The sequence below is a fragment of the Leuciscus leuciscus genome, assembly GCF_965113295.1.
Source record: "Leuciscus leuciscus genome assembly, chromosome: 8".
Classification (NCBI taxonomy): domain Eukaryota; kingdom Metazoa; phylum Chordata; class Actinopteri; order Cypriniformes; family Leuciscidae; genus Leuciscus; species Leuciscus leuciscus.
The window spans coordinates 41,187,989-41,199,471 of NC_138732.1; the positions used below are offsets into that span (position 1 = coordinate 41,187,989).

An 11,483-nucleotide genomic window follows, 5' to 3' on the forward strand; every position below is an offset into this window, starting at 1 on the left:
AAGAGTTTCATTTTATATTGCAACAGCTGTTGCCCAAAGTGGTTCACAATAACTAAACCCAAATAACAGTACAGAGAAAAAAAAAAAAAAAACATAGACAAGGTAATGATCAAACGCCCATCATGAAGATGCCCAGGAAGTCTGAAAAGATATCAGACTTATCTGGTAATATCTGCTTATCTTATAATATCTGCTTATCTGGATGATTTTCTTATATGCGCTCAGTCACATAAGTGTGTAAGAGATCACCACGTCCTCCTGTTCCACCAGTCCAGGATTGCAAAAGGTGTGGGGAAAGCAGTCATTTGCGGCGGCTGCAAAGTCCAAGTCTGCTAACCATCCAATGTCAATTTATTTGAATGTGGCCAAAGCCACTGAACCTATTAGTTCCTCTTACCACCCTGAGAGGTCACTGTGGCTAAATCTCTGGAGCATTAAGGGGACAGGGATAAATTCCTCTCCCGATTCCACCACATTTGTTTCCCCACCTGCGGAGGATGTGGAATTTGGGCGGGCAAATGGTTCTAAGTTGTGTTCAGCCCAGTTCAGCTTCCCCTCAACACACAATGTTCTGTGGATTGCTGACAGTCCAGAATACTCATCCACCAAAAGAATGTGGCCTGATGGGCACAATCACAAGTTCTCAAGTGTATTGTCACAAAGCACATCTTTTACATGGGTTGTTTGGGACGCTTACATAGTACAGCCTCACATGTGAGCCACGTCTCTGGGTGTAACCGCCCAGAGTAAACTAGTGTTTTTCCTTGATGCCTCGCCACAGCCAATCATGCTTCATGATTATTGGCTCACAGATATTGACGAGATTGACCCCTTAGGTATTGAAATTTGGTACGAACGACAAGCCGTTTTTTGATACTCAATGGTATCGAGTCAATTCGGTCGGTGCCTAAAAAGTATTGAACTCGATACCCAGCCCTACTTTTACCCCCCTCCATTTTCTTCAGAGGAGCAGAAATTGCACACTTTGTGTCCTGTACAAGCGTTACGGCATTATGTAAACAGGACACGATCATTCAGGAAGAATGATCAGTAATTCGTTTCATGGGCCGATCTCATAAGCCGATCTCCTCGCAGCGCCTTTCCCACTGGATGGTGGAGGCGATTGAATTGGCCTATACTTCTATGGGTCTTCATTCCCCAGTGGGCTTAAGGGCTCATTGTACAAGGGGTATGGCTACCTCAGGGCAGTGTTCAAGAGGATTTCGGTATGAGATATTTGTGCAGTGGCAAGCTTGTAGAATTGAAATAATCCAAGATATTTGAAACGAACAAAGACATTTGCTTGACTGTTTTTCTACCCCCTCTTTCCAACACAAGGGCCATTTGGAGTTCCCACAGATAGTGATCAAAGCCTGTAGGCCAATATGTGTGTACTTTGGGGGTCGATGAATTGTCACACCTTTAGTATGGTGGGGGAAGTGTAATTATCTGATTGGTCAGTTTGAATGTCTCACAATTGGGTTTTAGTCACATGGTCGGGAAAGGATAAAAGAAGATTGAAACTGTTGCTCTGTCTCTTTTATGCTCTGGCTCTCTTCTTCTCTGGATCCCTTTCTTGGGGCTCTCTCTCTTTACATCCTCTTTTCTCTTACTCTCTCTCTCTCTCTCTCTCTCTCTCTCTCTCTCTCAGGAAACATTTACATGCTGGGTAAGATTAATGGTATAAGTTATCATCATCTCATACATCTATTTTGTAACTATTTTAAGTGTAACCATAACCATATTTTGTCATTAAACCTTTTCATTTACAAATAATGTGCTAACTAGTTTTGATTTGATATTGACTTTGAAGTGCTACATATTGCAATGCAATATTGTCACTCTCTATAGCAATGCTCTCCCACATATTAAGCTATTGTAACTGCGCTTATTTCCGTCAGTGGTATAAGTGGCAGTGGGTGGAATAGACATGAAATGTACAGTTTTCTACCATATTGCTGACAACTTTTTTTTAGTCATTCGGCAGTCTTGCAGCTTGAACCTCTGCAGGAATTCCACCCTTACGAGCGGACTGGTGTTTGGTGTTTTATGCCCCCAACGGCGCCTTCCAGGCAGCGAGGGGATGGGTAGGTTTAAGGTTGAGGGTAGGGTTAGCTGCCTCTAAGGAGCCATTGGGGGCTTAAAACACCATCGAGCAGCTGGACTTCCCCTCATACATTTGTCAGATTTTACTGTCTGGATGTCACTGCAACCTCTATTACCCCTTTTCCACCAAGGCAGAGCTGGTGCTGGTTCGGAGCCAGAGCCTAGTTTCAATTCGGTTCTTTGGTTTTCCACACGCAAAGCACCAGCTCCGAACCAGGAAAAGTGGTTCTTAAGTAGCACCAAATCATTGCTGGTCTAGAACAGAGCCAAGTAAGAACCGCTTGCGTCAGAGACTGGGGGCGGGGTTACCGGGACCAACAAGACGAATAGAAACTTGTGACCGCCATTTTTAAATAGCAGCTAGTCGAGCTAATAGCAGCTCGATTATAATATCCGTCTATGTAAGTTACGGCGAGCTGCACGAACGCGTTGGATTCGCCGTGTTTGGATGCCGATTTATTTTCGCAAACCCATGAGCATCCATAGTAACGCAACGTCTATTATTGTTGATGCCTTGTTCGAGATGCATCGGAGCAGCGTGGACCGATCAGAGCTGCGGGAGTGTTTGGAGATCATACGACTCCTTGTGCTTTTTGATCGCTTTCGCAGTGCTTTGATTTCATGTGCTGATCGTTCTGCGAGAAGCCGATGCATCTCGAACAAGTCTGGTGTGTTTGTGTTTGGCGCTACTGCACTAGCGTTGCTGGGCAACATGATACGTATGCAGTGACGTAAGATATAGCTCTGTTGTGGCTCTCTGGCCGGTGGAAACGCAAACCGGTTCTTAGTAAGCTCGTCAGTCGAACCAACTCCGAACTGGCAATAGCTCTAGCTCTGAACCAGCACCCGGTTCTTGTTGATTGACAATTTGACAATTTCAATCTTTTCTGGAGTCAACGACAACTGTTTCATCGGGATGGCCATCACCCAAACAAACTTGGTTCAAGAGTGTTAAAGGACAATATCTACTTCTCCCTAAATCATCCTTCTGCGGTTTGTGCCAATCCACTCAATCTGAACGGCACACACACACACCTGGACACAGTATGAATGACCACGGGACTTCACTTCAGCAGCAAAATGGACATGATAACACCACTCCGCCACAACAACCTCTGCTCACGGACACAATCTCAGCTGAGCCCTGCACACAGAGCTCACCACAGACAGCCATATCAGAACTGCTTGAAGATTCAGCACCCAAGGACGACTTCCTGGAAAACAGCCAGGGAAGCCAGGACAGCATATTACAGCCTCCTATAACACCAGAGCAACAGCCCCTTTCACCAGACACTTTCTCCCTCTCCCCTGCAACGCCACTACTATGCTTCTCACAGAAAATGGAAGAACTGGTGCATGCTGGAACCAGACTATCCCACTCTTTTGCTGCAAGCCCCCAGATACCAACTAAAAAAAGACAGGCACCACTACCACCAAAGCCTGCGGGCCCAGCTCACCCTCCCCCTGCCTCTGTGAGAGCTCTTCGGCCTCTGCCACAACGCCAGGGCCCACACCCTCCTCCATCTGCTCGAGGTGAACCAAAAACAACTGATACCAGCTCTCAGTGATATGTGTCGGGTCCCCGTTTTGATAACAGTAACTTTCTCAAATGTTTACAAAACAAGCGGGAACCCAGTGTGCCTGTATCTTTCTCTATTGCTGTTCTATTACATGATAGAAAGTCTAAGGCCTTCAATAGCCGTACAGCAAACCCAACTAATCTGGTGCCTATTACACGTCAAACTAATATTGCTGTGGGGAAAAGTAAGTCTGTTAAGTTAGCTCTTTTAAACATTCGCTCACTTAAAAATAAATCACTTCTAGTCAACGACTTAATAACCACAAACAACCTGGATTTTATGCTTCTAAATGAAACCTGGCTAGAAGACAGCTTCAGTGCAACAATCCTCAATGAAACATCCCCTCCTAACTTTACTTTTATGAGTGTCTGCAGAGCTGTTAAGAGAGGTGGGGGTCTAGCTGCTCTTTTTAAAGATATCTATCAATGTAAGCAAATATCATTTGGGAATTACTTGTCTTTCGAATATCTGGGTATTGTGTTAAAAGGTGCTCCACGCATTTTACTTTTCATTATTTACAGGCCTCCAAAATACTCTCCAGCCTTTGCTGAGGACTTTACAGAACTGTTATCAACAATTACCTCAGAGTTTGACTGTTTTGCCATTGCTGGAGATTTTAACATCCATATAGATAATGCAGAAAACAATATGGCAAAAGAAATCAAAACTGTTTTAAAAACTTTTGATCTGACTCAGCATGTACATGGCCCCACACACAATCATGGACACACTTTAGATTTACTTATCAGTAAGGGTCTAAACATTTCATCGATTGTTATTAAGGATGTAGCACTGTCTGATCATTTCTGTATTTTCTTTGATATATTGATCTCTCCTGCCACTGAAGCTAGATCTGTGTCTGTCAAGAAGAGATGCTTAAATGAGAACACTAGTGTACTATTTATGAAGGCTATATCTTTAACACCAAGCATATCTGCAGACTCTGTTGATTTTCTCCTTGATTCTTTTAACTCAAAAGTTAAAGGTGTAATTGATGATATTGCTCCTGTGAAAGTCAGGAAGAAGAGTGGCAGACAAAAGGCACCTTGGAGAAACTCAACAGCAGTGCAAAATATGAAAAGACAATGCAGAAAAGCAGAGCGCATGTGGCGGAAGACAAAACTTGTAGTCCATTATAACATCTACAAAGACAGCCTTCATGCTTTCAATATGGAACTAGGCAAAGCTAGACAGACTTTCTTCTCAAATATTATAAACAGTAATTTAAACAACACACGCACTCTTTTTGCTACTGTAGAGAGACTGACAAACCCCCCAAGCCAGATTCCCAGTGAAATGCTCTCAGACAGCAAGTGCCGTGAGTTTGCTTCTTTCTTCTCTGAGAAAATCAATAATATCAGAAAGGTGATCAGCACATCCTTGACTTGCGCTGGGGTCAGACAGATCAAACCACCTGAGAAAGTAGTTACTATGTCTGATTTCAAAGAAATTGATGGCAAAATTTTGGAAGAAACCGTACAGCACCTTAAAACATCAACCAATGACACACTTCCCACATCGTTTTTCAAAAGTGTGTTAAACAGTTTAGAAGCAGATCTTCTAGAAGTGGTAAATGCTTCACTTCTCTCTGGGAGTTTTCCAAACTCCCTAAAAACTGCAGTTGTCAAGCCCCTCCTGAAAAAGAGCAATCTGGATAAGACCATATTAAGCAACTATAGACCAATCTCAAATCTTCCTTTCATAGGTAAGATCATTGAAAAAGTTGTCTTCAATCAGCTGAACAAATTCTTATGCTCGAATGGATACTTTGACAATTTTCAATCTGGTTTCCGACCGCACCACAGCACAGAGACAGCGCTCATAAAGATAATAAACGATATTCGCTTAAATACTGACTCAGGCAAATTATCAGTGCTGGTACTACTCGACCTCAGTGCTGCATTTGACACTGTCGATCACAACATACTTCTGGACAGGCTGGAAAACTGGGTGGGGCTTTCTGGGATAGTCCTAAAATGGTTCAGGTCATACTTAGATGGGAGAGGTTATTATGTGAGTATAGGAGACCATAAGTCTGAGTGGACATCCATGACATGCGGAGTCCCTCAAGGCTCAATTCTTGCGCCACTCCTGTTCAACCTGTATATGCTCCCAATGAGCCAAATAATGAGAAAGAACCAAATTGCTTATCACAGCTATGCAGACGACACACAGCTCTACTTAGCCCTATCGCCCAACGATTATAGCCCCATTGACTCCCTGTGCCAATGCATTGATGAAGTCAACAGTTGGATGTGTCAAAACTTTCTTCAGTTAAACAAAGACAAAACTGAAGTCATTGCGTTTGGAAACAAAGATGAAGTTCTCAAGGTGAACGCATACCTTCACTCTAGGGGTCAAACAACCAAAAATCAAGTCAGGAATCTTGGTGTGACACTAGAGTCAGAGCTTAGTTTCAGTAGTCATGTCAAAGCAATAACTAAATCAGCATACTATCATCTGAAAAATATTGCAAGAATTAGATGCTTTGTTTCCAGACAAGACTTAGAGAAACTTGTGCATGCTTTCATCACCAGCAGGGTGGATTATTGTAATGGACTCCTCACTGGCCTTCCCAAAAAGACCATAAGACAGTTGCAGCTCATACAGAACGCTGCCGCCAGGATTCTGAGCAGAACCAGAAAATATGAACATATCACACCAGTCCTCAGGTCTTTACACTGGCTCCCAGTTAAACTTAGGATTGATTTTAAAGTATTATTACTGGTATATAAATCATTCAATGGCCTAGGACCTCAATACATTGCAGATATGCTCACTGAATATAAACCCAACAGATCACTCAGATCATTAGGATCATATCAGCTTGAAATACCAAGGGTTCACTCTAAGCATGGCGAGTCTGCTTTTAGCTATTATGCCAGCCGCAGCTGGAACCAGCTTCCAGAGGAGATCAGATGTGCTCCTACTGTAGTCACATTCAAATCCAGACTCAAAACACATCTGTTTAACTATGCATTTACTGAATGAGCACTGTGCCAATGTTCGTCCGACTGTTTGTACTGTATTTTATTTTTTATTTTTCTAAACTGTTTTAATTATTCTTATTTCTTTTTATTATTTTAATTTCTTCTATGTAAAGCACTTTGAATTGCCATTGTGTATGAAATGTGCTATATAAATAAACTTGCCTTGCCTTGCCTTGCCTTGTTGGTGGAAAAGGGGTATATGGCTCATGAAGTTCTCAATGTTGGTTCTTTGGAGAATCGAAAGGTTATCTTTCTTTCTTGCTGGGTCTGTTCGGCAACTTTGGAAAGCATGCGTTACTGGAGTTGGCTATATCATTTCCATAGAGATATACCGAGTGTTTGCTTGAAAGAGAACGTTAGGTCACTTGCGTAACCCCGGTTCTCTGGGAACAGAGCAAGGTATCTGACCAAGCTTCCCTACTCGCATAACACAGGGGAAGAGCGTGCTTAGAATGCCGTTTTGGGTTTCATAGCTGTATATATAGAGAGGGGGTGGGCTCCTTATCATGAGCTGTGATTGTAACTGTGAGCTGTGGTGTAATTGGTGCTTCCAAAGTCTATCATGCCTGGGGATGTATAGTGAGATACATCGCACTGTTCACAGAGAACCAGGGTTACACAAGTAACCTAAGGTTTGCTAATAATGCCAAAGTCAAAGTCAAGTTTATTTCTAGACCACATTTAAAACAACAGAAGTTGACCAAAGTGCTGTACATCCCAAATCATGAATCAACAACAACAAAAATAAAATGACATCAAAAAGACAAAAACACACAGCTCTCAAACTGAACTAAAATCCAAGGAAAATAAATGTGTTTTAAGACTAGATTTAAAAGCAGAAAGGTGTTGGGGCCAGCCTCACAGACAATGGTAAATTATTCCATAGTTTAGGGGCCGCAACTGAAAAGGCCCGATCTCCCCTATGTTTCAGCCTTACTCTAGGAACAGCCAAGAGCATACAATCTGCCGACCTAAGAGACCTAGATGGAACATGTTGTCGTATAAGGTCAGAAAGGTACAGTGAGGAAAATAATTATTTGAACACCCTGCTATTTTGCAAGTTCTCCCACTTGGAAATCATGGAGGGGTCTGAAATTGTCATCGTAGGTGCATGTCCACTGTGAGAGACATAATCTAAAAAAATAATCCAGAAATCACAATATATGATTTTTTAACTATTTATTTGTATGATACAGCTGCAAATAAGTATTTGAACACCTGTCTATCAGCTAGAATTCTGACCCTCAAAGACCTGTTAGTCTGCCTTTAAAATGTCCACCTCCACTCCATTTATTATCCTAAATTAGATGCACCTGTTTGAGGTCATTAGCTGCATAAAGACACCTTTCCACCCCATACAATCAGTAAGAATCCAACTACTAACATGGCCAAGACCAAAGAGCTGTCCAAAGACACTAGAGACAAAATTGTACACCTCCACAAGGCTGGAAAGGGCTACGGGGAAATTGCCAAGCAGCTTGGTGAAAAAGGTCCACTGTTGGAGCAACCATTAGAAAATGGTATAAGCTAAACATGACTGTCAATCTCCCTCGGACTGGGGCTCCATGCAAGATCTCACCTCGTGGGGTCTCAATGATCCTAAGAAAGGTGAGAAATCAGCCCAGAACTACACGGGAGGAGCTGGTCAATGACCTGAAAAGAGCTGGGACCACCGTTTCCAAGGTTACTGTTGGTAATACACTAAGACGTCATGGTTTGAAATCATGCATGGCACGGAAGGTTCCCCTGCTTAAACCAGCACATGTCAAGGCCCGTCTTAAGTTTGCCAATGACCATTTGGATGATCCAGAGGAGTCATGGGAGAAAGTCATGTGGTCAGATGAGACCAAAATAGAACTTTTTGGTCATAATTCCACTAACCGTGTTTGGAAGAAGAAGAATGATGAGTACCATCCCAAGAACACCATCCCTACTGTGAAGCATGGGGGTGGTAGCATCATGCTTTGGGGGTGTTTTTCTGCACATGGGACAGGGCGACTGCACTGTATTAAGGAGAGGATGACCGGGGCCATGTATTGCGAGATTTTGGGGAACAACCTCCTTCCCTCAGTTAGAGCATTGAAGATGGGTCGAGGCTGGGTCTTCCAACATGACAATGACCCGAAGCACACAGCCAGGATAACCAAGGAGTGGCTCTGTAAGAAGCATATCAAGGTTCTGGCGTGGCCTAGCCAGTCTCCAGACCTAAACCCAATAGAGAATCTTTGGAGGGAGCTCAAACTCCGTGTTTCTCAGCGACAGCCCAGAAACCTGACTGATCTAGAGAAGATCTGTGTGGAGGAGTGGGCCAAAATCCCTCCTGCAGTGTGTGCAAACCTGGTGAAAAACTATAGGAAACGTTTGACCTCTGTAATTGGAAACAAAGGCTACTGTACCAAATATTAACCCCCTGGGGTCGGCGGTGATTTTTTTTGATCAGTTCAAAAGAGATTCATTTTGCTCTGTTGACTTTGATATTACAAACAAGTTTCATACATCAATCGATTCTGTTAAACGTGTATTATTTTTGTGTATACTCACAATAAAAACAAAGTGTTGTGCTTTTCGCCAAATAAAGAAAAATAAACATGATGCGAGTTCTGCCTTCTCTCTGTCAGTGAAGTCCATTCTGAAACGCGTCCGAAAATGAACAATAACTCGGTGAATACTCAGTCAAACAGGCATACAGACACACAGGCATGAAGCTTGAATTCTCTTCTTTTAAATGAAGTAATTTATATAATAAAAAAAAATATTCTCTGTTTATGTAATCTTTATGAAAAGAGAGAGATGTCAGTCGTTCTCATCTCAGCTCATTACGTTTTAATCTGCCCTGCCCACGGAGAGCGCGCGCTATTCAAACGCAAATGACTGAGACGATTCCATACAAACTGTGAACGCCCACATATCAGCTCGAGAAAACACATCAAGTTTATTCAGATCATTGTACTTGTTTACACTGTTTCGCAGCGCTGTGAGGAATAATAATAATGGAAAATGTACCTCAGAAGTGCTGGTATTTCGAGGAGCAACGGATGGAATACTGTAGTAAGTTTTTTTTCATTCTCAAGTAAATTGCGTTTCTGTGTGTGAATGAATGAACGGCAGAGATGCGCTGTTTACCACAACTCGCAAAAAGACGGTTTAAATTTGAATTGCGTTTCTGTGTGTGAATGAATGATCTGCTTTTAGCAAACTACAGTATTTTGCTATACTGAGTAAAAATCGACTGAAATATGTTGAAATAAAATGTATTTGTATAAGCAACGTATTAAACTGCAAATTAACATTTATATTCCTTATAATAAAAACGAAAGACCTATGTTACAGACAAATGAAAGACAACATTTCGTTGATTAGATTTGGAGAGATTACACATTTTTACTGTAAAATATCTGCCACCTCAAATAAGCTTTTGTTTGCCAATTTTTGCTAATATGTTAAATATAGTATGTTTTGTCAATGTAGGCTATATTCGAAGTAATGAATCCTTAACTTTGAAATATGTATGATAAAATGTATACTTTAGTTTTTACAAAGAAAGGTTACACTTCAATTGTTGTTGTAATTGTAACCTTTTTAATAAAAAAATATATATTTACAAGTAGGGTTGGGCATCGAGAACCGGTTCCAACTGAGAACCGTTTAAAAAATAACGATGCCATTGGAATCGTTTAGAAAATTTGTTTTCGATTCCGATCATCGGTTCCAAACGCGCAAGTTTTGGTTTCCATAGTGGCCACTGGATTTCCGGAAGTGCTTGCCGCGCCCGCTTGTTCTGTTGCAGGCATGGAGCACGGTAAGCGGCGCTCAAAAGTGTGGCTTTATTTCACCTTAAAAAAGCCTGGGTCGGCAGAGTGCAACACATGTGACAAACTTATTTCTTGCACGGGCGGATGCACTACAAATATGACTAAACACCTAACGTTACGCCTGCATGGTGTACAAAATTTACAAGGAGTGTAGCGTGTTCGACATATGTCCACTGTCTCTGAGCGCTGGTCCACTGTCTCGTCCTCCTCAGGCAACCCTGCGTGACCAACGTTAGTAACGTTGCCAGGATCGAGTGCAAAATAATTAATCTGTAATGTTTTTTATTTTGAATAGAAATCATCACTCATAAAGCGTCATTCACGTCTTCTCCGGTTTATTTGTGTTCACATACATGCAATAAACAGCATCCGCCAGGGCTCTTAATCCAATGGTGCGCATATTTGGAGAAATAATGATTTATCATCACATGTTTGTAAAATGATTCGCGTCAGTTTATGATATCAGCGCTCTCTCATTCGCTGTACAGCTGTCAATCATCTCACGTGGACCAACGTGATATGAGGTATTTTTTTTTAAATGAATAGAGAATGTTTATAGTATACGTGCTAAGCAAGGTAGCTATTAGCTGCATATAAAATGCTAAATATAACATATTTCAACATCTTTTTTTTTTACTTAAAACCATTTTAAACCGCGACCGGAATATGATACAAATCAATGGTGTTTTAAAGTGAGCTTTTATACATTGAGTTAGTTATGTCCAGAGAGTCCAGACCAGGGTGCAAGTTCTGCATAAATCTGTTTTTTGGTCTGGTGCAGAGGCATTCCTAATTTTCTCCCACGTGGGCTGCAGCTCCCAAAACTAAAACTAAATCAAAATAAAATGTTCCTCTGTGAAATGAGCCTGTGACAGGTTTTGACTCCACCCCTCAAAGAATCGGAATCGAGAATCGAAAAGAACCGAAATCGAAATGAAGAATCGGAATCGGAATCAGAATCGTTCAAATCAAAACGATGCCCAACCCTATTTACA

The 11,483-nt window shown here is 41.8% G+C and overlaps 1 protein-coding gene and 1 long non-coding RNA gene across 2 annotated transcripts in view; both read right to left on the reverse strand.

Annotated features, from left to right (window-relative positions):
* The window catches only part of LOC309504976 (uncharacterized protein), a 71,700-nt gene that overhangs the window by 48,347 nt on the left and 11,870 nt on the right, over nt 1-11,483 (reverse strand). The gene's annotated exons all lie outside the window — the stretch shown is intronic.
* Nucleotides 11,072-11,477, reverse strand: LOC309505161. Its single transcript, XR_014208339.1, has 2 exons — nt 11,412-11,477; nt 11,072-11,318 (listed from the first exon to the last, which is right to left on the reverse strand). It is a non-coding gene; the product is annotated as an uncharacterized lncRNA (long non-coding RNA).